This window comes from Mus caroli, chromosome 14 (assembly GCF_900094665.2).
Source record: "Mus caroli chromosome 14, CAROLI_EIJ_v1.1, whole genome shotgun sequence".
NCBI lineage: Eukaryota > Metazoa > Chordata > Mammalia > Rodentia > Muridae > Mus > Mus caroli.
Genome location: NC_034583.1, coordinates 82,344,958 through 82,371,993, shown reverse-complemented (window position 1 = coordinate 82,371,993; position 27,036 = coordinate 82,344,958).

The following is a 27,036-nucleotide window of genomic DNA, read 5'->3' as shown; positions in this document are numbered from 1 at the left end:
GGGAATCCTGTGTGGGTCCTTGTGGGTGTCCGGAGACTCCACTGGCAAGGCACCCTGGTGCTCAAGTGGACAGGAAGGGACTTGTGCCCCAGCAGAAGCCGGGTTGCCTGCCTCCCTAGTCTCAGGTCCCGCTCAATTGGATTGGAGCAGAAGTTGTGTTCCACTCACCAAAGGTCTTAGGATCCTGTGGGGAATCCTGTGTGGGTCCTTGCGCGTGTCCGGAGACTCCTCTGGCAAGGCACCCTGATCAATAGCTGGTTTTCAATATCACCTTATAATTGTGGTTTATTTTCACTTGACTTCAAACTAAATTCTTGGAAAATTCGAGTAGCCACTTGAAGTCATGTGAGTCCTAGAAGTTCAGAATATTCTACAGTGCCATGGGTGTTTCTGTAGCTCCATCTTTGGACAGTGAACATTACCTCTAGAAAATTTAATACAGGATTTATGGTTCAGTCTGAGACCACATCAACCAAAACATTTGCATGGGTGCTGATGCACCTGTGGCCAGTTCAAAGACAAACACAATCTTAAAGTAATAGAATCATAACTGCTACGGCAGAAAGAAAAAAAAATCCTTATCATAGAAAATGATAGATAAGATTTTAGTGATTTTTGGATTGGTTTCTTAGAGGTCTAAATATACTACTTTTCCTAGATACATCAAAAGGCATGGTCATTCATAATGAAATCTTTATTTTCCCTCCCTTCACTTCCATTTTCCCTCACTTCATATTTTCTCCTGTGCAGATTCTTTGCAAATAAATTATTTAATAATCATTAAGATCATTATGCAAGAGGCTAAAGCGTTCTTAATTAGGATACTTATTTTAGAGTTTGCCTACTTCTCTTTTAGATTAGTTCAGGCATGTTTCTGTATGCTTTTATTTTGTTTGTTTATTATCTGTTAGCTAAAGAATAGTCTAGTTCTAGCTATTCAAATAATGTAGAGACTCTGCGAGCTTGTATTCATGGAGTCTATAAGGATATATGGGAATGGAAAGGCAGAGAGTCTTCTTTCCAAATGTGAACGGTAGATATGAATGAGACTCCATAATCTAAACAACCAAGAGTCTTGACTTGAAGCCAGTTTTGAATTATATGGACCTTGGATTAATCAATGCTCACTTCATTTGTAATTCACAGCAAATTTATGAACCAATATCCAGTTTCTCCTTTTTAAAGGAGGGCAAATTTGAGCCTATGTGATTCTTCTGTAATGTGAACCAAAGTAAGTCTAGGTTACAGGGTATGTTCTCTCTTACCCTAGTGTGTATTTGTGTCCATGTATGTGTGTGTATGTGTGTGTGTGTGTGTGTGAACATGTGAATTCTTTTGAATATGTACCCATATATGTTCCACTGGAGTCACTGGGAGGCTAAAGGACAACCTTGTCCACTCATCGTGACTTTGTACTTTATTTCAGACACAGACTCTTAGATGCCTTTTTTTTTCTCCCTTCGCATAGAGGAGGTTAGCTTGTCCAAGTTTTCTTAGTAATTTTCTGTCACTACTTCCTTCCTTCATGCAGGAATTCTGGTAGTATAAATGGTCAGTCTGGACATTTGGCTTTGTATGGACTTTTAAAGAATTGAAACTCAGGTCCTCATGCTTGAACAGCAAGCAATTTTATCTTCCAGACAAACCAATTCTTTAATAAATATGTGGCAACTAATTGGAAAAGTAGAAAGTGATCAACATGAAGAGACTGTGGTCAGCCAGGAACAGAGTGGAGTCTCTCTTTCTGGCATTTCCGTAGAAGATGGAAGATGCCAAAGGTAATGGATGATGTTTATGAAGAGAGATGTATAAAACAAATGCCAAAGTGAAATGGTGCTCCTTGTAAATTCATACATATGTGGTGAAAGTTCATAAGATAATCCTGTATTACACTAAGGAGAAAAAACCCTAAAGTGAACAGAAAATGAATGTATATTTTGTTTTATTTTCAGATTATACTCAGCATGGTTCTGTCCCTAGAACACTTTGCTTGAAATGAGTCACAGGGTTCAGACAGTAAAAGTTTTGAGTGAATAGCAGGTATTAGAAGATAAATGGCCTTTGGGGAAAGCAGATATTACCAAGACACTGCTGTCTTCTAGACAGCATCCCATCTATCTCAAATTATGTCAGCTCCACCTTCCAAATAGATCTGGGACCTGACTTCTCCCCACCCCATCTCCTCTCCTACACTAGCTTCTTCACCTCTCATATTGCAAAAACCTCCAGTGCTCCTTTGAACCACTGTTCATTTATTTTCCCCTAGTAGTATAAGTGATTCTTATAAAAGCCAGCAATTTCCTGTCACAGTTCTATCACAGTTGGTCTAAGAGTTCTTCATCTTATCAGGAATGAAAGCTGGGTCTCTTACCAAGGACTATGAGGTCACATGGTGCCTTGATTCCATCCCCCACTCATCTCATTTGCCTATGTGATCACTACAATTCCACTGAATATGACATTGTATATATTTTCATTAAAAAAGAATTTCTTTGCTCATTTAATTTAAACTATCAATTTTCTTTCAGAATTTTTATGTCTTCCCTGATATTTTTCTTTATTTGTCTCTTCGAATTAAGTAGCAGTTTACTTATGGACTACCAATTGTCATTTTCTAATATTAATTAATGAAACAATGGGAATATCAGATTAGATAGATTTATTTTCCCTTTTTTTTGAGACTGACAAGTGTAGAGGGCAAATGTCATATGATGAAAAAAGTCAAAACAATGAAGAAAATGTAGTAGTGTAACCTTTATTTTTGACAACCTTCCTCAGCCTGATCAAATATTGAAATGGTTTATCCCCTCTCCATATGATCTAACTGGAGATGTGATTTGAAATATGTACACTTGTCCCATATTTCTCTACAAATCAAGTACAATTAATAAAAAACTCTAAGGGTACCTGGAATAAAATTACATTTAAGATTTTATAGTCTCATGAAATAACTTGTGTATATTTGGAGAGATAATTTCCTTTGAATCATCAGCATTAATAGTCAGAACTTAATTTCATGATTGTCATCCATGTAGCAGGATTTTTTTTTGATCAGAACACAATGTAAAATATACACAAACAACTATTATTGTCCCCAATGGAGGAGTTATAGAAAGGACTGAAGGAGCTGAAGGGGTTTGTAACCTCATAGCAAGAACAACAATATCAACCAACCAGACACCGCCCCCTCCCTCCCCACGAGCTCCCAGGGACTAAACCACCAACCAAACAATACACATGGAGGGACCCATGGCTCCGGCTGCATATGTAGCAGAGGATGGTCTTGTAGAGAATCAATGGGAGAAAAAGACCTTGGTCCTATGAAAGCTTAATGCTCCAGTGTAAGGGAATGGCAGGGTGGAGAGGCAGGAGTGGGTTGGGGGAACTCCCTCATAGAAACAGAGGAAGGGGAGATGAGATAGTGGGTTTCTGGGAGGAAACCTGGAAAGGGGATAACATTTGAAACATAAATAAAGAAAATATTCAATAAAAATTTGAAAAAATTAAAATATAAACAAACAAATAAATAAATTGTAACCTTACCTACATTTAATTTGTTAAGTCCTTTGCAAACTATGGCATTTTGACATAGCTAAAGTCCAAAACAGATATGCTAATTAGCATGGAAGATAACTTGTGACTTATTCAGAACTTTCCTGCATTGAGAATAATGACTTCTGCCAGCTGAAAACTAAGAAGAAGCAATTACATAATCAGATAAGCTGGGCTATTTTAAGTATATTTGTATACTTAAGTAAATGTGTACAAACATGTATGTGATTGGTTATGTGTGTGTGCTTTTGTTTATTTAATGACATAGACGCATGCACACACACACAAACACACACATGTGTGTGCACATCTGTACATTTTAAAACACCTATTCATCCTCTGCAAAATCTACAGAATACATTTCTAACTACAATGCATACCTTTGATCATGAGACGAAACTGCTCTTTGATCTCTTCATTATTTGAATGGGTCAGGCTCAGTATCACGCAACTAATGGTGGAGGCTAAGGAAGATGCCCGCAATGCTCAGAAAAACCACCCTCTGCTCTGAGAGCTCTGCTGAAAAATCACTGATTGAGAAACAAACCCCATGCTTTCTAGTGTTGTCTTCCATCAAAAGACATGCTTAATTGTATGCCCATTTGCAATCTTATTATAAATTAAGTTTGAAAATATAAAAATCCTCACCTTTTCATTAACATTTCTATAAATGTCTACATAGAACTTGAGTTGATTTATTAAAAACGAAAGTTAACTTCTTTTTATAAACTGTGGCATCTAATTTTGAGATTTGAGACAGCATTTTCTGATTTATGCTGGCGTTAATAACATTGACTCTGAGAAAATCACCGCTCCCTCCCGGTTGGGCACTACCCTTGGGAGGAGAGGTCACGGCTATCTAACAGCAGCATCCACAGCTGCTCATGCTGACGCAGGTTTGAGTGTTATTTCCTTGACAGAGGTCACAGGGAAGCAGTAGAAGATAATTTTATGAGGCATCTGCTATATTTGTGGTTATACTCATTCTTCAAGATTGACCTACAAACTTTAGTTTCTACAAGAAAATAACTTTAAATCAAGATGCAGGGGCTTATAAATGGAAAGCCATAACAAATGAACTTTCATGTGAATAGAATGCTAGCTTCAATTGAAAAATCAATATAGTTAAAACCAATAAAATGTTGGTTTCAAGGGAGACTTAAATAGAGGTCAAAATGGATATATTTAACTTGAAAAGCTATAAGGTATAATATAAAAAGCCAGTTAGGGCAGAGCTCAGGACAGTTAATGCTTCGTGTTTTCGACAGTATTCATTCAGAAGTGTTTTGCTTTTAATTTTACTTTTTGGCAAATTATTCAAGTATATAATCATCGTGATAAGCTATAATACATTCCAAGTTTTAAATATTATTGTTGATTTCTGAAACAAGTGAAATTGCTGTGAAATGCATAAAAAATATTAAATATTTCCTAGTTAGCTATTTTGGATTACACTCCTCTAGCACTGTTGGCAAATGGTAGGCATCTTCTAAAGTCAAATGAATAGAAGCTTTGAAACTTGAACTGAGTTCAAATTCTGCTTTATTATTATCACATGTATTTGATATTAGATAAGTTATAAAGGTTTCCTTTTTCAGAATATGATCCATCATCTATCAAATGTACATTTACATAATAATTTCATGATCATTTGAGTAGATTAATGGAATGTCTCACATGTACACAGGTTATGGCTGAACAAATGTTACACAGCAGCATTTAAGAGGCAGAACCCAGGGTGCTGTGAGTTCAAGACTAATCTAGTGTACATAGACAGGTCTAAGTGAATACTAAGAAAGGAAATAAATTCCTATATAAAGCTATCTATTGGTTATTACATATTTCACACTCATACCACATACCTTCTTTGTAGAATAAACAAAACCTAGTATGTCTAATGAAATACTTTAAAATGTCTCATAAGAGAAGAAAATATTCAATTTAGACATTTGTAGGAAATGGCTTTTTCAAACATTGCTGCTTAAAAACTAGCCTTTTCCCCTACTAGACAGTGCATATTTACTTATGATCAGTCATCCACAGAACTCTCAGATGCAGATGTAATTCCAAATAGATATTTGTCATACCAGAAAGATAATTTTATACAATAGTAGATATTCATGTAAGAAAATCTACCCCTGAACATAATAAGGATTTGTATCATTGTAAAATTTGTTCATAAAAAAGAAATTTTATCTCTTTTTGGAGTAGAGTAGAGGAAAATGGAAACATTTTACTAGGAAACTCTCATCATCAGTTATCTAAGTGATGGTAGAGTGTATGAATATTTTTTTCCAGCTACTGAGGACCCCGAATATCAAGAACAGCATTGTCAAGTAAGACATTTGTGCCAGTCAACTGAAGTGGTAATTTATATTGGGGGATCTACATTGCTTCAGTTTGAGACAGGTAGAAAGTAGAAACTTATAAAAATATACATGGAACATCATCTTCTGATCTAGGAAACTCCAACTTCATAATGAAATTTCGAGTGTCCTAGGTATTCTGATGATATGAGTTTGAGTATTCATGAGCAAAGGTGCTTTTATAAAAACGATAAAAACATAGCAGAAGGAAAATGCAAAGAAGCAAATCCTCGCCCAGTCCTGAAAAGCAATCACAAATCTCTGAACATTTCACCTGAGAGATTAAACACTAAAAACAAGCAGAAATATTTCTCACCAGAAATTTGTTTTACTACTGCATCGGGCTTTTTTTTACTGTTACTACTGTTAATAATAATCAGAGGGTTTTTCTTTTAACAGAAAATATGTTATTCTTGAATGTTATAAAGAATATTTTCTAAAACAATCTCCTTATCTATATTTCCCACATCACTGATCCTTTGTGAACTAAAAGAGAGTTAGGTGTTGCGTGGTGGCTCATGCCTTTAATCCCAGCACTCCGGAAGCAGAAGCAGGCAGATTTCTGAGTTCAAGGACAGCCTGGTCTACAAAGTGAGTTCCAGGACAGCCAGGGCTATACAGAGAAACCCTATCTCGAAAAAAAAAAAAAAAGAGTTATACTAGGAAAATTTCTGATGGTATATCTGAAGAACCAAGTAAAGCTTTGCAAACTCTTAAATCTACTAAGATTTTATTTTTAATAAGTCAGGAGTGATACACAATCAATCCCTTATTTGTTAAAATGATATATTTTGTCTTGACATTGTTTAGTATCTTGATATTTTAACCAAGGAACCAAGAGCCAAGTCAAGAAGCAGCAGTAGTTACTAAGTTGTTAGCTCTGAGCTCCAAGTGTTTAATCAGTAGACTACCTATTAATATAATTTTAATTTTTTATTGTGGTAAAATTAATATGAATTCATCATTTTAATCAAATGGTAAGGCCATATCTATATACACATTGCTTTGTAACTAATTATCATAACTAAATTATTTCTTGTATTGAAATTTAAATATTTACATAATTATTCCCTTGTTTTCTCTAACTTCTTCCATGGCCCAACTCCCTAGCAAAATCATGACCTATTTCTTTGTAATTATTATTATAACCTACTAAGTCTATTAAGGGTTGCCCATACAAATATGTGTTTGTCTAAGTACATTGGGACTTGATATCAGAGGGCTTACCCTTACAGACAGTTGACTCTTATTTCATGAGCCAATAACAACTCATAGCTCTTCATCTGGTGTGAGAATGGGAACAACACACATTAAAGTCATGAAGAACAATAATCATGTAAATGTGTGAGCTAGAGATAAGAAGGGAATGGGAGAAGTAATTTTACCACACACATGAAGAATATCAAGGCTATCAATTTGCTTCTTAGATGGAAATTCGCAAAGTTTCTCTTTCTCACAACTTTCTCCTCTCCCCACACTCTCAACTTTTCTCTTCTTTTCCTGTGTATTGGATAAAATGTACTACTTCTCTGAGAAGCATGCAGTGAGAAATTGATTTAAATTATAACTAATTGCTGAATATCTTCCATATTCTTTGTAAGCTTTCTGAGATTTCTACAGGTAAGTATTTGGACCGATAACTGGGAGAAATGTGGACAGCTGATCCTAAGTTATATGTGATACAAGTGAAAACTGATAAATTATTAATATACACATCTAGACTGTAAAACTCTGGGATATTTGTCACTTCTTCTTTTCCATATAAAGTAACTGAAAAGATATCAAAAGGCTATTACATGTTTAAAATTAAGTTGACTGAATTATCATAATCATTGGATAAATAAAAAATATATCTCTGCAGAGAAACGTGTGAGTTGTCACTTAACATTTCGAGGATTACGAATGTAATTCTACATAATGAACTTTCATGTAAAACTGAATATTTTATTTTATTTAATTCTATCCATGATATGTATGTAATATTTTCAGTCTCTATGAGAAAGCGTTTATGGGTATTCTTGGGCTGTCGTTTATTCCATTGTTATATTAAATAAAACATTCATATTTAACCAAAACATAAACCTGTTAAAATAAAATATTATTGTTAACATAAAAGAAAACTAACTATAATAGAAAACTGACAAACATATTTTTCTTTTTTTGTTTTATAAACTATTTATTGCTTCTCCTATAGTTTTTATACTTTAATTTAACCACCAGTTGGGTGTTAGTCTTCATTATATTTTATTTTAATAAATTAAAATTAGTATTGCCTACTTATCCATTAGAATAGACATGCAAAATTTTTAAAATTATGCAATGAGTGTTTTGTTCTTTTGATTGTTGTTGTAAATCGTTTTAGTTTTAGTATTTTCAAAGTTGCATTTTGATATGTCTTTCTGTGAACTTCTGTGTATCTATGAGCCTATGAAGGGGACTGCTTAAAGAAGCCAGAGAATTGGAATTCCCTAGACCTGGAGTTATACATGTGTGTAAATCACCTGACATGGGTACTGGGAAACAAACTTGCATCCCCTGTAGGAGTAGTATAAAATGTCAACTGATGGAACATTTCTCTGTCACACTTGAGGAGTTTTAGGATAAATTTTAGCTTCATTGCAAAACTGTTAAAATAGCTTCTCTTTCTCCCAATTTGTACATTTTCCCATTATTAATACCTTCAGAGTAACACATTTATTTCAATCCATGTCAAATGCATAAAACATATCATCGTTGTATTCTTATATGAAAAATTTTCACTATTATGAAAATTCTGTGAGCCATCACTATTGTGAAAATTCTGTGCGTCATGTATTTTAAATATAATATTACTCCTTACACACTCCCAGGCATCACTGGTCACTTTAGTCTTTTGGTAATTCTGCTTTTTTTTTTTTTTTTTTTTTTTAGAATAATAACTTGTTTCAATCACTTATCCCTGCAACTGTTCCAATCAGCTATTTCCATTGATCAGTGACATATTTAAAGGATGTTTCCTCTCTTTTTCCTGAGTAATATGAGTTCTATACTTACGATCTTGAATATTTTGTCATACCAATGTATCCATAAAATATTCTTCCATTTAGTTAGTTATATCATCTATATTTAATACTGGAGAGATTACAGTTTATTCCTTTGCCCATCACTGAACATCTGGATTGTATCCAAGTTTGATCACAACAAAATCTCTGTAAACATCTGTACTAAGTCTTTTCTTCCTTTTAGTGCAGACCCAGGAACCAGAGTCTTTAAAGGAAAAGTATGTTTAGTTTAGTTAGAAACTTCAACACTGTTAAGGCCTAAGTAAACTGTTCAAACCTAGATGAAATGTTAAGGCCTGGGTAACTGTAACATACCTAGCCATCCATTTTGTGCTGTTTCGCATATCATAAGGACACATACTTATGAGCTGTTATCACTGTTGCTAGGATGTTCTGTGCTTTGGTGTTCTTGGAAACCAGTCACAATAGTAGTCAATTAGAACTCATTTGTATAGTTAATCACAAAAAGCTTAGACAAAGCAACAGAAAGGTAGCACTTCCTGAAACTATGTGTACGTTTTTTGGATGTGGCTTTTATAAGCTACCCCTGGGATATACCCCCACAAGTAGCAACACCTGCGCCAATTTAAAAAGCTACTTGGAAAAAGACTTCCATCCTGAGCAGGAGTCTAGTAAAATATAAATTTCCAAGACCTCCCTGGGAACTGACATCCTGCTTGTCAGAAAGAGACATGTACTGACATCCTGGTTTGCAAGTTAAGACATAAAGGTTAGGCAAGGCAAGTCCCCTGCCACAGGTTAATACCCCAACCAATGGTAACAGTACAAGTGTACAACAAAGACATGTTTCTAAGGAAAGCTGCTATCCCTAAATGGAATTTGATTAAGATTTGTGTCTGAGTGCTTTGTGTGACAACTCCCAAACCCAGCAAACACTGTCTTGAAAATCCTGGTGCCTCTTTGTCTTTTTCACCAGACTCAACTATTAGATCCTATTGAGACATCTTGTTGGTAACATTGGCACCTTGACTTTGGCTGTTCTAAAACAGGACTGTTTTTCTAAAATCAATCAATGGATTTTTTAGGTTTATTTATTTAGTAACCAAATAACTAGTTTAGTTAGCAAGTCAGTATAAGGAACTACTAACCTTTCAAAACAAGATAGAAATATAATAGTTAATTTGATTGAGAACTAGATTGAATTGAGAACCAACTGTGACTTTTAATAACAAAAAATCTTTGATTGCATCTGAAAGTGAATGACCTTGAGCCTGAGTTGAAAGAATACTGGGGATGGGGGTGGGGTGGGGTATAGAAAATATTTGAGTGCCACTGTTCTTTCTGTTTGCTATTCAATATGAAGCAAGTAGCCATGGCAACCTCTCACAGCCACCATGATGATCTGCAACACCATCACACCATGAATCAACAGAGCAAAGAGCTGTGTACTGGAACCATTTTAATTTGCCAGTGAAATTAGTTAAACTTAACACTTCACATGATTTATATCAGAAATGCTGTGCTGTGATAAAATGTCTGAATAATCCCACATACAAATAAAATAAAACTAAATTTTGTAAAATTATATTTTCTCTAAAATATTGTTATTGGTTGTAGTACAAGACAATAAAGAATAAAGTGAGTTGCTTAATTATTTTTCTGTCATGGCAAACTAAGCTTTGCTTGTACTGAATTTTAGTATATTGTCTTTAATCACATATAATTACATTTTAAAATTATTGTAACATGCATGTGAACATGTACATACTACAATTTATAAAATAGTATGTAAATAGAATTGTCAATGTTCATCTGAATTCATAATATTTTCACTGATAGAAGGTGTAGACTCAAATTTAATTACTCACAAGATATAAAAGAAATGATATATAAGACATGTTCTCTGAAGAATGATATGTCTGAGACAATTTGTCAAAACAGAAAAAAAATATGTTTGTGACTTTAATTGCCATTTTCACAAGAGATATCTTAAAGAGTATGATGATGCTTCATGGTATTTTACCAAATTTCTTTCAAATTGAAGGCAATCCTCTCAATTCCTGGCATTACCTTATCAACTATTTTATAGGTTCATTTCAATTGAATCTTCAGATATTTTTTCCGTGTTTTTTTTTCCTAATTTTACCTAATTGATTTTAACTCCGTCTTTGATGTACTGAAATCTTCAACATTACCCATCTAGAGTAATTTAGATATATTTAGATCTACTGAATGGGTCATAAGTGTCTTTGTAATATTTAGTATGATAAAGGTTGTCCAGACTCGTTTTCAATAAGTTTTCCAATCTTCCCTAATACAATACATTATCTTGGAAGGAAGCTAAAAATAGGCATGCCTTAGATAATGTTATTAGCAAGCTGAAGTAACTCTTAGTGTCCATGAGCTACCAACATATCTTTTATTAGAAAACATAGAAGTCACATAAATATCATTGGTAATTCTACCAAAGCTTTTGGATAAAGAGCATTGATCAGTGACATATTTAAAGGATGTTTCCTCTCTTTTTCCTGAGTAATATGAGTTCTATACTTACGATCTTGAATATTTTGTCATACCAATGTATCGAATATTTACTGACAACTTTGTGATGCTACTGAAGTTTGTGAACATTTATTATTAGAAAGCATTTTTATTTGTTTTAATCATAAATTTAATAAGATATTGGGATACCTGTTTCCCTCTACCTGTTTTTAATTAGTTTGTTTTTTACTTTCTTCCTGACATGCATATGTTTAACACTCAAGAACAATTGATTAGTTTGTTACCCCTTGTAAGTAGGACTGCAGCATCCCCACTTTGGTCTTCCATTTTCTTGACCTTTATATGATCTGTAAATTGTATCACGGGCATTCCCAGCTTTTTTCCTAATATCCACTTATCAGTGAGTGCATACCATGTGTGTTCTTTTGTGACTGTGTTACTTCTCTCAGGATAATATTTTCTAGGTCCATCCATTTGCCTGTGAATTTCATGAAGTCATTGTTTTTAATGACTGAATAGTATTCCATTGTGTAAATATACTACATTTTCTGTATCCATTCCTCTGTTGAAGGACATCTGGGTTCTTTCTAGCTTCTAGCTATTATAAATAAGGCTTCTGTGAACATAGTGGAACATGTGTCCTTGCTTTAGGTTAGAGAATCTTTCAGGTATATGCCTAGGAGAGGTATAGCTGGGTCCTCAGGTAGCACTATGTTCAATTTTCTGAGGAACTGCCAGACTGATTTCCAGAGTGTTTGTACCAGGTTGCAATCCCACCAGCAGTGGAGAAGTGTTCCTCTTTCTCTACATCCTCTCCAGCATCTGCTGCCATCTGAGTTTATTATCTTAGCCATTCTAATTGGTGTGAGATGGAATCTCAGGGTTGTTTTGCTTTGCATTCTCCTGATGACTAAGGATGTTGAACAATTCTTTAAGTGCTTATAAGCCATGCGAGATCTTCAGTTGACAATTCTGTTTATCTCTGAACCTCATTTTAAATGTAGTTATTTGGTTCTCTGGAGTCTAATTTCTTGAGTTCTTTGTATATGTATCCCTCTATCAGATTGGGAGGAAGTAGGGGGGGAATAAAAGGGGAAAGGATTAGGTGTGGGAGATGACAGGGAAGATGACAGGAAATTGAACAGAGGCATGTAACAATGAGGGTTGGGAAACTCGGGATGACCAACAGCAAGACCCAGATGCCAGGAAAGCAAGAATCTCCCAGGACCCAATGGGGATGATATTAGCTGAAATACCAAACAATGGGAGGAGGGAGAACCTGTAGAGACCATATCCAGAGGTTAGGTACAACCTCCAGTTGAGAGATGGGGCCACCCAGTTCTCAAAATTTTAACCCAGAATTGCTACTGCCTAAAGGAAATACAGGGACAGAAAGTGGAACAGATACTGAAGGAAAATCCATTCAGACATTGCCTCACCTGGGGATCCATCCCAAATGCAGCCACCAAACCCAGACACTATTGCTGATGCCAAGAAGTCCTTGCTGACAGGAACCTGATATGGATGTCTCCTGAGAGGCTTGGCCACAGCCTTACGGGGATGTTTGCAGCCGACTTGAACTAAGCAGAGGGACTCCATTGGAGAAGTTAGGGGAAAGACTGAAGGAGCTGAAGGGGTTTGCAATCCCATAGGAAGAGTAACAATAGCAACCAACCAGACACCCAACAGCTCCCAGGCACTAAACCACTAACCAAAGAATACACATAGAGGACCTATGGCTCCAGCTGCGTATAGCAGAGGACGGCCTTGTCTGTCATCAAAGGGAGGAGATTTCTTTGGTTCTGTGCTTGTTTAATGCCCCAGCATAGGGATATTCTAGGGCTGTGGTGGGTCTGGTAGCACCCTCATGGCGGCAGGGGGAGGGGTGGGATGGGGCGGGTTCACTGGGGAAACCAGGAAAGAGGATAACATTTGAAATGTAAATAAACAAAATAACCAATAAAAATTTTAAAAGGTACAATTGGTTAACTCATCACACTGAAACTGTGAATGAACAAAAACAACTCTAAAACAGTTATTTTGAGCTGATTATTGAGAATATTTCATAATAACAAGGGAAATTTGACAAATGCATAGACATCCAGTAACATATGTAAATCCAGTCTCTGGTGTTCCTTTCATGGACCTCAGGCAAAGTAGAATTGATAAAATCTTTAAGAGCCTCGGGATGTTTGGAATGAGAAGTAAATATTGGCTTTTTCTTAAATGTTTTGGCTCTACTTGTGACTGGTAATCATGTGAGATTAGCCTTTGAAATTTTAATGTCAGGCATTTGATTTTATTTGCCTCTGAAAGTCATATATTTATTTCCTATATGAGGAAATTTAATATGTATTGAATATATCATTCATACTGTAGCCAAGCTCATTATTATGTTGTCTGTATTATCTGTATAATTTATGAAAGCTCCAACCTTGAACCCTCATATAAGAGATAGAATTTTTTTTACAAATTCATAGACCAACTTCAGCAAGCCTCAGGTTTTGGGAAGGTTCCTTGCCTATTTCAAATGTCATAGAACTGAAGATATATGGCCTCCCTCTATATGTATTAGAGTTTGGCTTAAGGGAATACTGCAGCTTCTTTGATGGCATGTCTAGGCCAACAAACATTTTTCCATTTCAGTAAGAAGGTCTATTTTTTTAAAACTTTCTTATAAGCTCTTTGGTCACTGTCATAGCAACCTTCTTCAAGACCTTTCCTAAGTGCTCTTAACTTGGCTGCCTGTTGGGAAGCTTACATTTTAACTTATCTTGAATTTCATATGGATCTGCCCTGGGACAAAGTGATTCCTACCTTTGAGTTAAAATAAGACATGTAACTCTTCCTTTCATATATATATATCGAGAGAGAGAGAGAGAGAGAGAGAGAGAGAGAGAGAGAGAGAGAGAGAGAGAGGTTACTGATTGACCGATTTTCAAAACTATATCTCAGGGAAAATTAAGACCAAAAATATGGAGAAAATGATGACTAATTACTACATGGAACATGAAGAATATTAATATACTTTATCAGTTACATTGCTGAAATATAGATGTTCCTAAATGTCAGTGTACTGACTGGGTTTGTGTGTCAACTTGACAAAAGCTGGAATCATCACATTAAAAGGACCTTCAGCAGAGGAAATGCCTCCATAAGATCTAGCTGTAAGAATTTTTTCAATTAGTGATCAATGGGAAGGGCCCATTGTGGGTGATACCATCTCTGGGCGCCTAGTCTTGAGTTCTATAAGAAAGCAAGCTGAGCAATCCAGGGGAAGCAAACCAGTAAGTATCATCCCTCTATGGCCTCTGAATCAGTTCCTGCTTCCTGACCAGCTTGAGTTCCAATCTGGATTTCCTTTGGTGATGACCAGCAGTGTGGAAGTGTAAACTGAATAAAACCTTTCCTCCCCAACTTGCTTCTTGAACATGGTGTTTTGTCCAGGAATAGAAACCCTGACTAAGACAGTCAGTGTACCTAAAATAATGATAATGTAAAAGAAAACAAGTCCCAGATCATCATAATGTGTATTCACCAGGAAAATGTTTGAAATGTTTTATGAATAATCAAGATGTGGAAAAGAACATAAAGTAAGAATATATTAGCAAAACATGGATCATACTATTTGCTGAAAACGATAACAAAGAGTTAAGATTAAAAAATATTAATTCCTGCCATCTACTCCTCTTGAGTGTAATTGCTTCTTTTTGTTCTAGAGCTTTCAGATGAGCTGTTAAGCTGCTAGTGTATGCTCTCTCCAATTTCTTTATGAAGGCATTCAAGGCTATGAGTTTTCCTCTTAGCACTGCTTTGACTGTGCCAAATAAGTTTGGATATGTTGTACCTTAATTTCATTGAATTCTAAAATGTCTTTAATTTCGTTCTTTCTTTCTTCCCTGACCAAGTTATCATTGAGTTGATAGTTGTTTAGCTCACACATGTGTGTGCAATTTCTGTTGTTTTTGTTTCTATTGAAAACCAGCCTTAGTTTATGGTGGTCCAATAGAATACATGTGATTAAAACCTCCAATGTTCTTGTATCTGTTGAGGTTTCTTTTGTGTCCCTCAACTAAGAATGAACACAGAAAATATGGTACATTTACACAATGGAATACTACTCAGGAATCAAAAATAGTGACTTCATAAAATACTTAAGCAAATGGGTGGAACTAATAAAGATCATCTTGAGTGAGTTAACCTAGTCACAAAAGAACACTCATGGTATGTAATCACTGATAAGTGGCTATTAGCCCAAAGTCTCAAAATGCCCATGATACAACCTATAGATCATAGTAGAAGGAAGGAAGAGCAGGGTGTGTATGTTTCAGTTCTGCATTAATGAGGAAACAGGATGATCATAGGAAGTAGATAGAGAGGCAGACCCAGAAGGTAAAGAGGAGGGGGGAAATAAGGAGAGGCAGTATCAGGAACTGGAGGGGATATAAAAGAGGTATGGAAAGTCAGGAAATCAAACAAAAATGTGTAGCAGGGGTGGGGGTGAGTAACTGGGGATAGCCACTGGAGGGTACCAGACACCAGGGAAACTGTGAAACTCTCAACACCCAACTGAAATAACTTGAGCTAAAATGTACATAGAAGGGGAGACAGAACCTATAGAGTCCACCTTTAGTAAATAGGTACACCCCCAGTCAAGGGATGGGGCCACCCACCTATCTCAAAATTTTTAACCCAGAAATGTTACAAAGGAAGAACAGAGTACAACGAAGAAAGTTCCAGTACAAAGGAAGAGCAGAGACAAACAAATGGAAGAGAGACTGAAGAAAGGGCCATTTAGGGACTGCCCCACCTGGGGAATCCATCATGTCTGCAGATACCAAACCCAACACTATTGCAGGGGTCAACAGACATTTATTGACCAGAACTTGGTGAGGGTGTTTCCTTGGGAGGTCTGGACAGCAACTGACCAATGCAGATGTGGATGCTTTGAGCCAACCATCAGACTGAGCTCAGAGAACCTGGTGGGGGAGCTGGCAGAAGGATTAGAGGAGCAGAGGGGAGTTGCAACTCCATTGGAAGAACAACATAGGCTACCCTGACCACTCAGTTCTCCCAGAGACAAGACCACCAACCAACGACTGGACCTGGAGGGATCCATGGCTCCAGATACATATGTAGCAAAGGATGGCCTTGCTTCATAGCAATGGGAGGGGAGGCCCTTCCTCCTGAGGAGGTTTGATGCCCCAGGATAAGGGGAGGCTGGAACAGTGGGGCAGGAGAATGTGGGTGGGTGGGTGGGTGGGTGAGCACCCTAATATAGGCAAATGGGAGGGGGATGGCAGATATGGGATGTGGGAGATGTAAATGAATGGGATGATTTATTTAAAAAATAATAAAAAATATAAAATGTACAGACAGTGAAGTAATTGTAAACCTACATATTCTAGATGACTTTATGTTACCCTGAAACAAGTTCGAGTTGTTTGGGATTAGGGAATCTGAATAGAGAAAGTGCTCCTATAACACTGTTATCTTTGCAACAGTGTTATCTTTTGTGTTTTTTTTTTCTTTATTGCTAATTGATCTGGGAGGTCCCACCTCACTGCAGATGATGCCACATCTGGGTTGATAGTCCTAGATGATGTAAGTAGGCAAGATCAGTAAGCTATGGAGAACAAACCTGTAAGCAACTCTTCTCCATGGCCTGTGCATCAGCTCCTGCCTCCAGGTTCCTGCCATGTTTGAGTACCTTCCCTGATCCATCAATGATGTTCCATGACATGGAACTGTAAGTTGAAGTAAACCCCTTTTTACCATGTTGCTTTTGGCCCTGCTATCTTATCACAGCAATAGAATAGATAAGAGTTAAAATGAAGACACATAAAAGGGTTCTGATGCATTGGCTGTTGATACAGAACATACAACTCAAATGAGTGGAGACTAGGGCAAATGTTTTCTAGTAATGTAGCTCAAAGAATTAGTGAACAGTGTATAGAGATGCAAAAGTTTATTACCTTTTAACAATACTTAAACTGCAAAATTGCTAGCAATGCCTTTTGAATGCTATGCTACAAATTGGGGGGAAAGGTTGTAATGATAAAAAGATTACACTGGCAGATTGAATGAAAAATTTCTTGGTATGCTATAATGATTCTTTGAAAATTGTCCCTATCTTAGATTCATTATTTGGTATTTACAGGGATAAATGAATATTTCTGTCAGTAAAACAAGTGCCTATAAACAGATCATCACACACCAAAAAAATAAAAGAAAATTTGTACTGGGATAGTAAAAAAAGAAAAGAAAGAAAAAGAAACATTGCCACCAACCACCACCTCTGACATCAAACACAGAGAGGTAAATGCATACATAAAAGACAGGAGAAAACCTTTAGTCCTTTAAAAATCAAATACAACAATAATTTGCTTTGCTTAGTACTCTGAGCAAATTTTACTATTGCCAAATGTTGGTTTCCCAAAACATCAAAACTAGACTCTTTTGCCAATCAACAAAGGTTAAACACAAGATGCAAGGATGCACATAGGTATCAGCAGGTCCCTTAGCCATGATTGAATTACACGTAATAACTCTATAATTTTGATATAAATAGACTAATACTTTTCTACTTGTTATCTTTGGACTACTTGCACAAGTTTTCTTTGTTTTGAATTGAAATAGATATGTTTGTGTATATATATATATATATATATATATATATATATATATATATATTTGATAATTGGAACTTTATCATAATACCATAGTGTGCTCTTTTACATTAGCAGAAATAATAAAGCCTTTTAACTTTCATTTTTTTTATCTTTCAGTGTTTACTACAAATTTTCTTTAAAATAAATAAAAATGCTTTATTTTGGAATCAACTCATGTCATTTGTGTAACCGTGAAACAAACATTAAGAAAAATTGTGAGACATTTCTCAGTGATTTTCCTTGAGGTTAATGTATAGAAATATAGAAAACAAAAAGTAATAATAAAAGAAAACTCCACACACAATAAACATAAGAGTGTACAGAAAGGAAGATTGGTATATTATATTGTTACAATGAATGCCCAAATCAAAAATATGAAGAATGCTAGGAATGATATGTCCACCAGAAGTTTCCATGTGGGAGGGGAGATGGAGCCATCTTCAGACACTTGGGTTGGATAGCCTTCATTGGCTCCTTTTTCATTAGAGCTGTTTCTCAGGCCAACATGCTATCTAAAAGCAAAGAGTCGTCTTACACCATTGAGATAAGTTGTAATATAATAAGTTATAATGTAAATATGATATAATTACTTTCATATGTGAAGATGGAATTGAGTAGCCCACCTTAACTTTTACAACTGTTTATGTCCATTATCATACTATCTCTATACCTCATAGAAACTTAGCATGAAGGACAGGAGTGAAAACATCACTTATATATAGCCTTTAATTTTATTTTGACGTTTAGTCTTTATGTTGAACTACAAATATCTAAGCAAATGTTTTTCCTTTTACATTTTTTCAGAATCAATTTTTTTAAAAATCCATATTTGTCATTAGAGATACAAATACATTTATACTGTCTTTTCTCAGTATATTTTTATCTACAAAAAAATGACTTTGGATATCCTTGAAAGTAAACTCCATCCTCCTGTATTTCCATAGTCCTTAAAATAGTGTTTGTATATAAACATAATTACGGTTTATAAGAACACATGCATAAATAAATATTTTAAAGCATACTAATTACATGCATATTTAATTAAAACATACCCATACCGTTATGTGACTTAATCGAACCACTTAATCCCTTTACAGAGACCTCAGACCCATTGATCTAATAATGCTAAAAAAGTAAGTAAATAAATAAATATGCCTGAGTAATTAGAGTCTCAGTCTATTCTGATTTCTGACTCTCATTTCTCTACATCTGACTCTCATTATTAAACTTTCCTCTCTTGAGTATAAGAGAATTAGATAATTGCCAAGGCCATGGAAGTGGTATCATGAAGCAATAAAGTCCTGTTAAAATATCAGCACAATTCAGTCCCATAAACCTTAGTGAGACTAACTGTGTTATCTCTTCCCTCAAGACTGTACACTGCAAGCTAAACAAACATAATCGTTGTATTTAAAATCCTAAAGCCATGCACCAATTAAAAAAAAATAGTTCCAATGATATCTAGACCTATTCATGCATCAACAGATTACTTAATTAACTTCAATTTAGCATTCTGGGCTGGGGAGGTATCTCAGTGAAGAAAGGATTTGCTATGTAAGCTTGAATATAGAGTTTAAGTCTCCTGATCGTATGTAAATAGAAGGTATGTGTGTATGTCAAACAGCCTATAACTGATGGTGGGGATTTTTATATAGTCCTAGTCCCAGCGGGGAAATGTGTGCATGGTGCATGGCAGGGTGTTTGTATAAGTCTCTCTCTCTTTTTCTCTCTCTCTCTCTCTCCCTCTCTCTCTCTCTCTCTCTCTCTGTGTGTGTGTGTGTGTACATATACTTATGAAAGTAACTACAGCATCTATGAAGGCTTATGTGCAACAGCCATGTCTTTGCCAAAGGATTTTTTTGTTTTGCATCGCTCACAGAACTTTTTGCCAGCTTCTAGTGGCTCTTATATTCTTTCCAACTCTCTGAATAGGGGAAAGCAGTATTGAAATGGATCTGTAGTATCTAATAATGAGCATAGACATTGGATTATTGTTATCATTTTTAACAACTATTAAAGTCAGTATCAATCACTTCCCTATTGAATAAGAAGTTTCTGTAACTAAGATTGAGGGAACAGTACACATTTTTTTTTCGAGACAGAGTTTCTCTGTGTAGCCCTGGCTGTCCTGGAACTCACTTTGTAGACCAGGCTGGCCTCTAACTTAGAAATCTACCTGCCTCTGCCTCCTAAGTGCTGGGATTAAAGGCGTGCACCACCAAGCCCGGCTAACAGTACACATTTATGAATATAAACATATGCTATGTAGAAGGCATCTTGACAAATTTGACTATTATTTTTACCCCCTGTCTTTATCTCTGACTTCCTTAACCATAAAATTTAGTATCAAATATAACCCTCCTCTGGTGGGGCAGCTCTCACACCTTACCAAGACAACCAACTATTGGCTACCCCCACAAACTATCTTAACACTATTTTACACATTGCTACATTTGGCGCAGTACACAGTTTTATAGCATTTATGGTCAAGTTCTGAGCAAAGGTTTTTTTTTTTTTTTTAATTTCCCTAATATCCTACATAGCACTTTGTCATACTATGGAAGCTAAATTAAAGCAGAGTTTCTTGGCCATTTCACACTAATTTTTTTGTCATGTAAGAAACGTAATGCTAGTAAGTTTTATTATAGATTATATCATATTATATCCATTATATATTTATTTGAGCCACTAACTAGGCAGCATACATGAGCTGGTCCAAGGCCCTAAGCACATACACAGCAGTGGACTGCCTGGTCTGGTCTCAGTGGGATAAGTCATGTGTAACCCTCAAGACATGTGGCCTGGCTGTGAGGGGGGGACAATCCCAATGAAGACAGACGGCAGGAGGAATTGAAAGATGAACCGTGGGAGGGTGAAATAGAAGGGGTAGTAACTGAACTGAAAAAAATAAAACTGAAAGTAATAAAAAAAAGAAATGCAATGCTAATAAGTTTTATTTTTGGTTATGAGTCTAGCCTTTAATGGCTGAGCCATTTCTTCGGTCCACTAATAAGTTTTATTATAGGTTATATTCTCATTGAGACTGCTCATCCTCCTACAGGGTTGCCCTCCTCCTCAGCTTCTTCCAGCAAATGGTTTCAGGAAACAATCAGGAGTTGCCATCTTAATATCCAAGAAAATAGACCTTCAACCAAAAGTTATCAAGTGTGATGAAGAAGGACACTTCATATTCATCATGGGGAAAATCCACCAAGAGAAAGTCTCAATTCTGAACATCTGTGCCCCAAATGCAAGAGCACTCAAATTCATAAAAGAAATTTTACTAAAACTCAAAACAGACATTGAATCCCACACAATAATACTGGGAGATATCAACACCCCACTCTCACCAATGGACAGGTCATTGAAACAGAAACGAAACAGAGTCACAGTGAAATTAAGAGTGGTTATGAACCAAATGGATTTAATAGATATCTACAGAACATTTCACCCTAAAACAAAGGATACACCTTCGCCTCAGCACCTTATGGTACCTTTTCCAAAATAGACCATATAATTGGTCACAAAACAACTCTCAACAGATACAAGAAGATTGAAAAAATATCATACATCCTATCAGATTACCATGGAATAAGTCTGGTCTTCAATAACAGCAAAAACTACAGAAAGCCCACATACATGTTTAAACTGAACAACTCTTTAGTCAATGATAACTTGGTCAGGGAAGAAATAAAGAAAGAAATTAAAGACTTCCTGGAATTTAATGAAAATGTTAATACATCATACTCAAACTTATGAGACACAACGAAAGTAGTGATAAGAGGAAAATTCATAGCACTAAGTTCCCTGGTTTTTAAAAAAAAAAAAAAAANNAAAAANNAAANNAAANNAAANNNAAAANNAAAAAAAAAAACCCAGACAGATCTTACACTAACAACAGCACACCTGAGAGCTCTAGAAGCAAAAAGAAGCAAACTCACTCATGAGGAGTAGAAGGCAGGAAATAGTCAAACTGAGGGCAGAAATCAACCAAAGAGAAACAAAGGAAACAATACAAAGAATCAGCAAAACCAAAAGCTGCTTCTTTGAGAGAATCAACAAGATAGGTAAATACCTAGCCAAACAAACTAAAGGGCCAAAAGGCAGTATCCACTTTAATAAAATTAGAAATGAAATGGGAGACATAACAACAGAAATGGGGGAAAATCAAAACATTATCAGATCCTACTATAAATGTCTATCCTCAACAAAACTAGAAAATCTATATGAAATGGATGCTGTTGTAGACAGATGCCACATACCAAAGTTAAATCAAGAGTACATAAACTATCTAAACAGGCCCTTAGCTCACAAGGAAATAGAAGTCATTAAAAACCTCCAAACCAAAAAAAGTCCAGGGCCAGATGGATTTAGTGCAGAATTTTACCAGACCTTCAAAGAAGACCTGATAGCAATTTTCCTCAAAATATTCCATAAAATAGAAACAGAAGGAGCACTACCCAGCTGGTTCTATGAAGCCACAATTACTCTGATAGATAAACTACACAAGGCTCGAACCAAAAGAGAGAACTTCAGACGAAACACACTTATGAATATCAGTTCAAAAATACTCAATAAAATTCTTGCAAACCGAATCCAAGAACACATCAAAACCATCATTTACCATGATCAAGTAGGCTTCATCCCAGGGATACAAGGTTGGTTTAATATACGAAAATCCATTAATGTAATTCATTATATAAACAAATGCAAAGAAAAAAAATCACATGATCATCTCCTTAGATGCAGAAAAAGCATTTGACAAAATATAATATCCCTTCATCTTAAAAGTATTGGAGAGATTAGGAATTCAAGGCCCATATCTAAACATAATAGAAGCAATTTATTTCAAACCAACAGCCAATATTAAATTAAATGGAGACATACTTGATGAAATGCCAATGAATTCGGGGACAAGACAAGGATGCCCACTCTCCCCATATCTATTCTATATAGTACTTGAAGTGTTATCTATAACAATAAGACAATAAAAAGAGATTAACGGAATCCAAATTGTTAAAGAAGAAATAAAGGTATTAATACTTGCAGATGATATGATAGTACACATAAGCAACCCCAAAATTTCTACCAGAGAATTTCTTCAGCTGATAAACAACTTCAGCAAAGTGGCCTGATATAAAATTAACTCAAATAAATCAGGAGTCTTCCTTTATACAAAGGATAAACAGGCTGAGAAAGAAATTAGAGAAACAAGTCCCTTCACAATATCCACAATAGTATAAAATATTTTGAACTTAATTTACAGAACAGTTGTTTTCACATTCTACATTTATTATATGAAATCTAAAGGAACAGAACCAAAACAAGTGCAGTCCTAAGAAACTTGCATTATGAAGTGCACATCCAAGTTCGCTATTTTTGGTGTTGATCAGTTCTGGTTTACTCTGCTGAGTGGGACACAGCTGGATGAGAGGTGTATATACTTATTCAAGGGCAATGTGTAGCAAACCACAGATTATGAATTTTACTATATTAGATTTTTAATCAGTTTTATAAAAATCCTGGCACAATAATATTCTTGACTTTTTATCAGAGGGCAATAACACTCTATATTACAGGAAGAGAAGCATGACTGAATTAACAATAAAAGTTAATATCATAAAATTGTTTGTACTAAAAGTAAAGAATATTGCAATATTCATAAGAAGTATATCAATTTGGGATTGTCTCAAATATCTGGAAGAAAAATATTTCTATTATTAGTCTATTTCTGGGACTGTCCATACTTTTCTCATGACACAGTTAAAGAGAAAGCTGATGGCATTGGTACTTTTCCCATCAAAGGAATATCATTTCATGAAGTTAAAAATTGCTCTTTTGTCTTTGTTACTACCAATAAAGTTTAGAAACTAGAACAAGCAGGAAGTTCTTCTGGTTAATTAAATGCCTACATAACCTGAAGGTAATGCAGTAATTTTTCTCTATTACTATTTTATCATTTTCAACTCAGTCTTTATCTAAATAAACTATCTAAATTCTCTTAACTTCCTTGAAATATTGACAGTATATTTCTCACTGAAAGTCAATCAATGTAATGGCACAAAAAGTGAGAAATAATGTATATTCAAGGCATGGGAACTGAATTCGAGGTAATGAAAATTAAAATATAAAACAGTTTATGAAGTTAAAAATGAAACTGATGTATGGAAAAATTAAGCTGGCTTGTGGCTTGGGCAAGGTGCATGAAAGAACAGAATGGCATAAGGTACATTGTAAGCAAAGAGAAGAGAGAGAGAGAAAGTAATTACAAGTAGTACTTCAGTCATGTCAGGTACGATTTTTAGTTCATAGACTTAGCATTACCCTAGTTAAATGTATTTAAAATTTTTGCAAAGAATTTAATTTTAAACAAGATTTAGGAAGCAGCTTCTTCCACCCTTCCCTAATTCAACAACAGGAGTCAGCTGTTTCGCTCCATTGTCAGGGTACAAATGTCTGCATCTGACTCTTTAGGCTGCTTGTTAGGCTCCCAGAGTCTGGTCATGGTAAGTACCTTTTTGTGGGTACTCCATGGCCTTGGGACCTCTCCTTGAACTGGATCCCACTTTGGGCCTGTAACTGGACCTTCTTTTCCTCAGGCACCACCCGTTGATCCATCCCATAAACAGCCACCAAACACAGACACTATTGCATATGTCAGCAAGATTTTGCTGACAGGACCCTGATACAGCTGTGTCTTATGAGGCTATGACAGTGTCTGGAAAATACAGAAGTGGATGCTCACAGTCATCTATTGGATGGGACACAGGGCCACCAATGGAGGAGCTAGAGAAAGTACCCAAGGAGCTGAAGGGGGTCTGCAACCCTATAGGAGCTCGTGTCTCTAGCTGCATATGTAGCAGAAGATGGCTTAGTCAGCCATCATTGGGAGGAGAGGCCCTTGGTCTTGAGAACAACAATATGAACTAACCAGTACCCCCCAAAGCTCATGTCTCTAGCTGCATATGTAGCAGAACATGGCTTAGTCGGCAATCATTGGGAGGAGAGGCCCTTGGTCTTGCCCTAGTACAGGTGAATGCCAGGGCCAGGAAGTGAGAGTGGGTGGGTTGGGGAGCAGGGAGGGGGGAGGGTATAGGGGAATTTTGGGATAGCATTTGAAATGTAAATGAAGAAAATATCTAATACAAAAAACTAAAAAAAATAGCCAGAGTAATTATTGATTCCTAATGACTTACAATTACATTCATAGATTCATGCTTCTCTTAACGTTTTTCACAAGCTTCTATTTGAAACAGATAGTGACTATTATGAACACCCACAACTTACCGCTGTGCAGAAAATACGGGACTTTAGAGTACTCAGTCCAAAGAAAAAGATACATATCTCAGTTCCTTCTTCAAAGATTCAGGGCTCATTGTTGAAGATAGAGAATTAAAAATGAAAGAGTCAGAGGAGGACAGACTGTCAGACTACAAGGACACTCTTCTAGACACAGCAAGGAAGTGGGTATCTGTACTGTGAGCTCACAACAGTTTTCAATATATATATTCAATATATATTGACCAATGGAAGACAAAAATGGGCCAAATTCCAGTTTGGGCAATGGTCTTTAGTAGGAAGACTTACTCTACTCTAGGATGTGTAAAGATTCAAGCTAAAGGAGAATAATTCCTCGCTAAGATTATACTATTAAATGGTGACTTGACCATATTCAAGAGGAAGGCTGAAAATCAAAGACGATTTGGGCATCAGGTTTTGTTTTTGTAGTTGCTCTTTTTGTTTTCTGTTTTTTTGTTTTGTTTTGTTTGTTTGATTGTTTGTTTTTGTAAAAAGACACAAAGTTGGATGGGTCGGGAAGGGAAAGTTGGGAACATGGAAAAGTTTGAGTGAATGACTGATTATGTTTAAATTACAAGAAATTCTCAGAACTATGAAAAATATTTTTCAATTAAATTTCACAAATTACACTTCTGAAAAAAATAATAATATAAATTGTTTCAAATATTCGATATGTGGGATTTCCACTTACACTCTATTTTTTTTAAGTGTTGGAAATCATGCATGCTAGCTGTTTGCAGCTACTGAGCTAGACCAGCAACCTCTAAACTGCCACTATTAATGGTTGCATCTTAGTATTTAATAGAGTAAATGGTATTCAACTTTAAAAGTAGCAGGAAGAATCTCTGGCTCGGTGATGTATTATCTACTGCGGACTTCCTAATTGAATGTTTCAGTGGATGATCTCTTCTATTTAGGCGGATTTAATTTCATCCCTTCAACGATTAGTTAGCCTGAATGTTGACATAAATCTCTAAGGAAGCAATATTTCTCTAGATCAGACTATTTATATAAATGTATACTGGGGTAAAAAAAGAATGCTCATTTTATGTTAGAAATTGTGAAAAGCAGAAGGATTTAGAAAGCAGTAATAGCATATGCCTTCCTTAGTTAATGAGACATTTTAAGAGCTTTTAAAGATACCTGTTATATTTTATGATCATAGTTCAAATTTTTTTAACCTTAAATATCACTGTTTTTAAATAGATAAACTTCTGTGCTCATTTCTAATCTTGAAAAGGATGATATTTAAATGTGTGTATTTTTTTATATACTTAGCAGTCATGTATATGAAATTACTGTCTTCACTGACCCTTCCAAACTTACAGCAGTAAAAAGGATAGCCTTTTAAAATGGATTAATCTGTGAGGACTCTGGCTTATAAATGAACATAGTGCTATTGCAAGTATATTAATTGTCACAAAAGTGATTATTTTATTTTATTTTATTTTGAATGTAATAAGATGTAAATGTTTAATCTCATTTCTTTTTTTCATATAAAACTATTTTTATTACATATTTTCCTCAATTACATTTCCAATGCTATCCCAAAAGTCCCCCATACCCTCCCCGCTATTTCCCTACCCACCCTTTCCCATTTTTTTGGCCTTGGCGTTCCCCTGTACTGGGGCATATAAAGTTTGC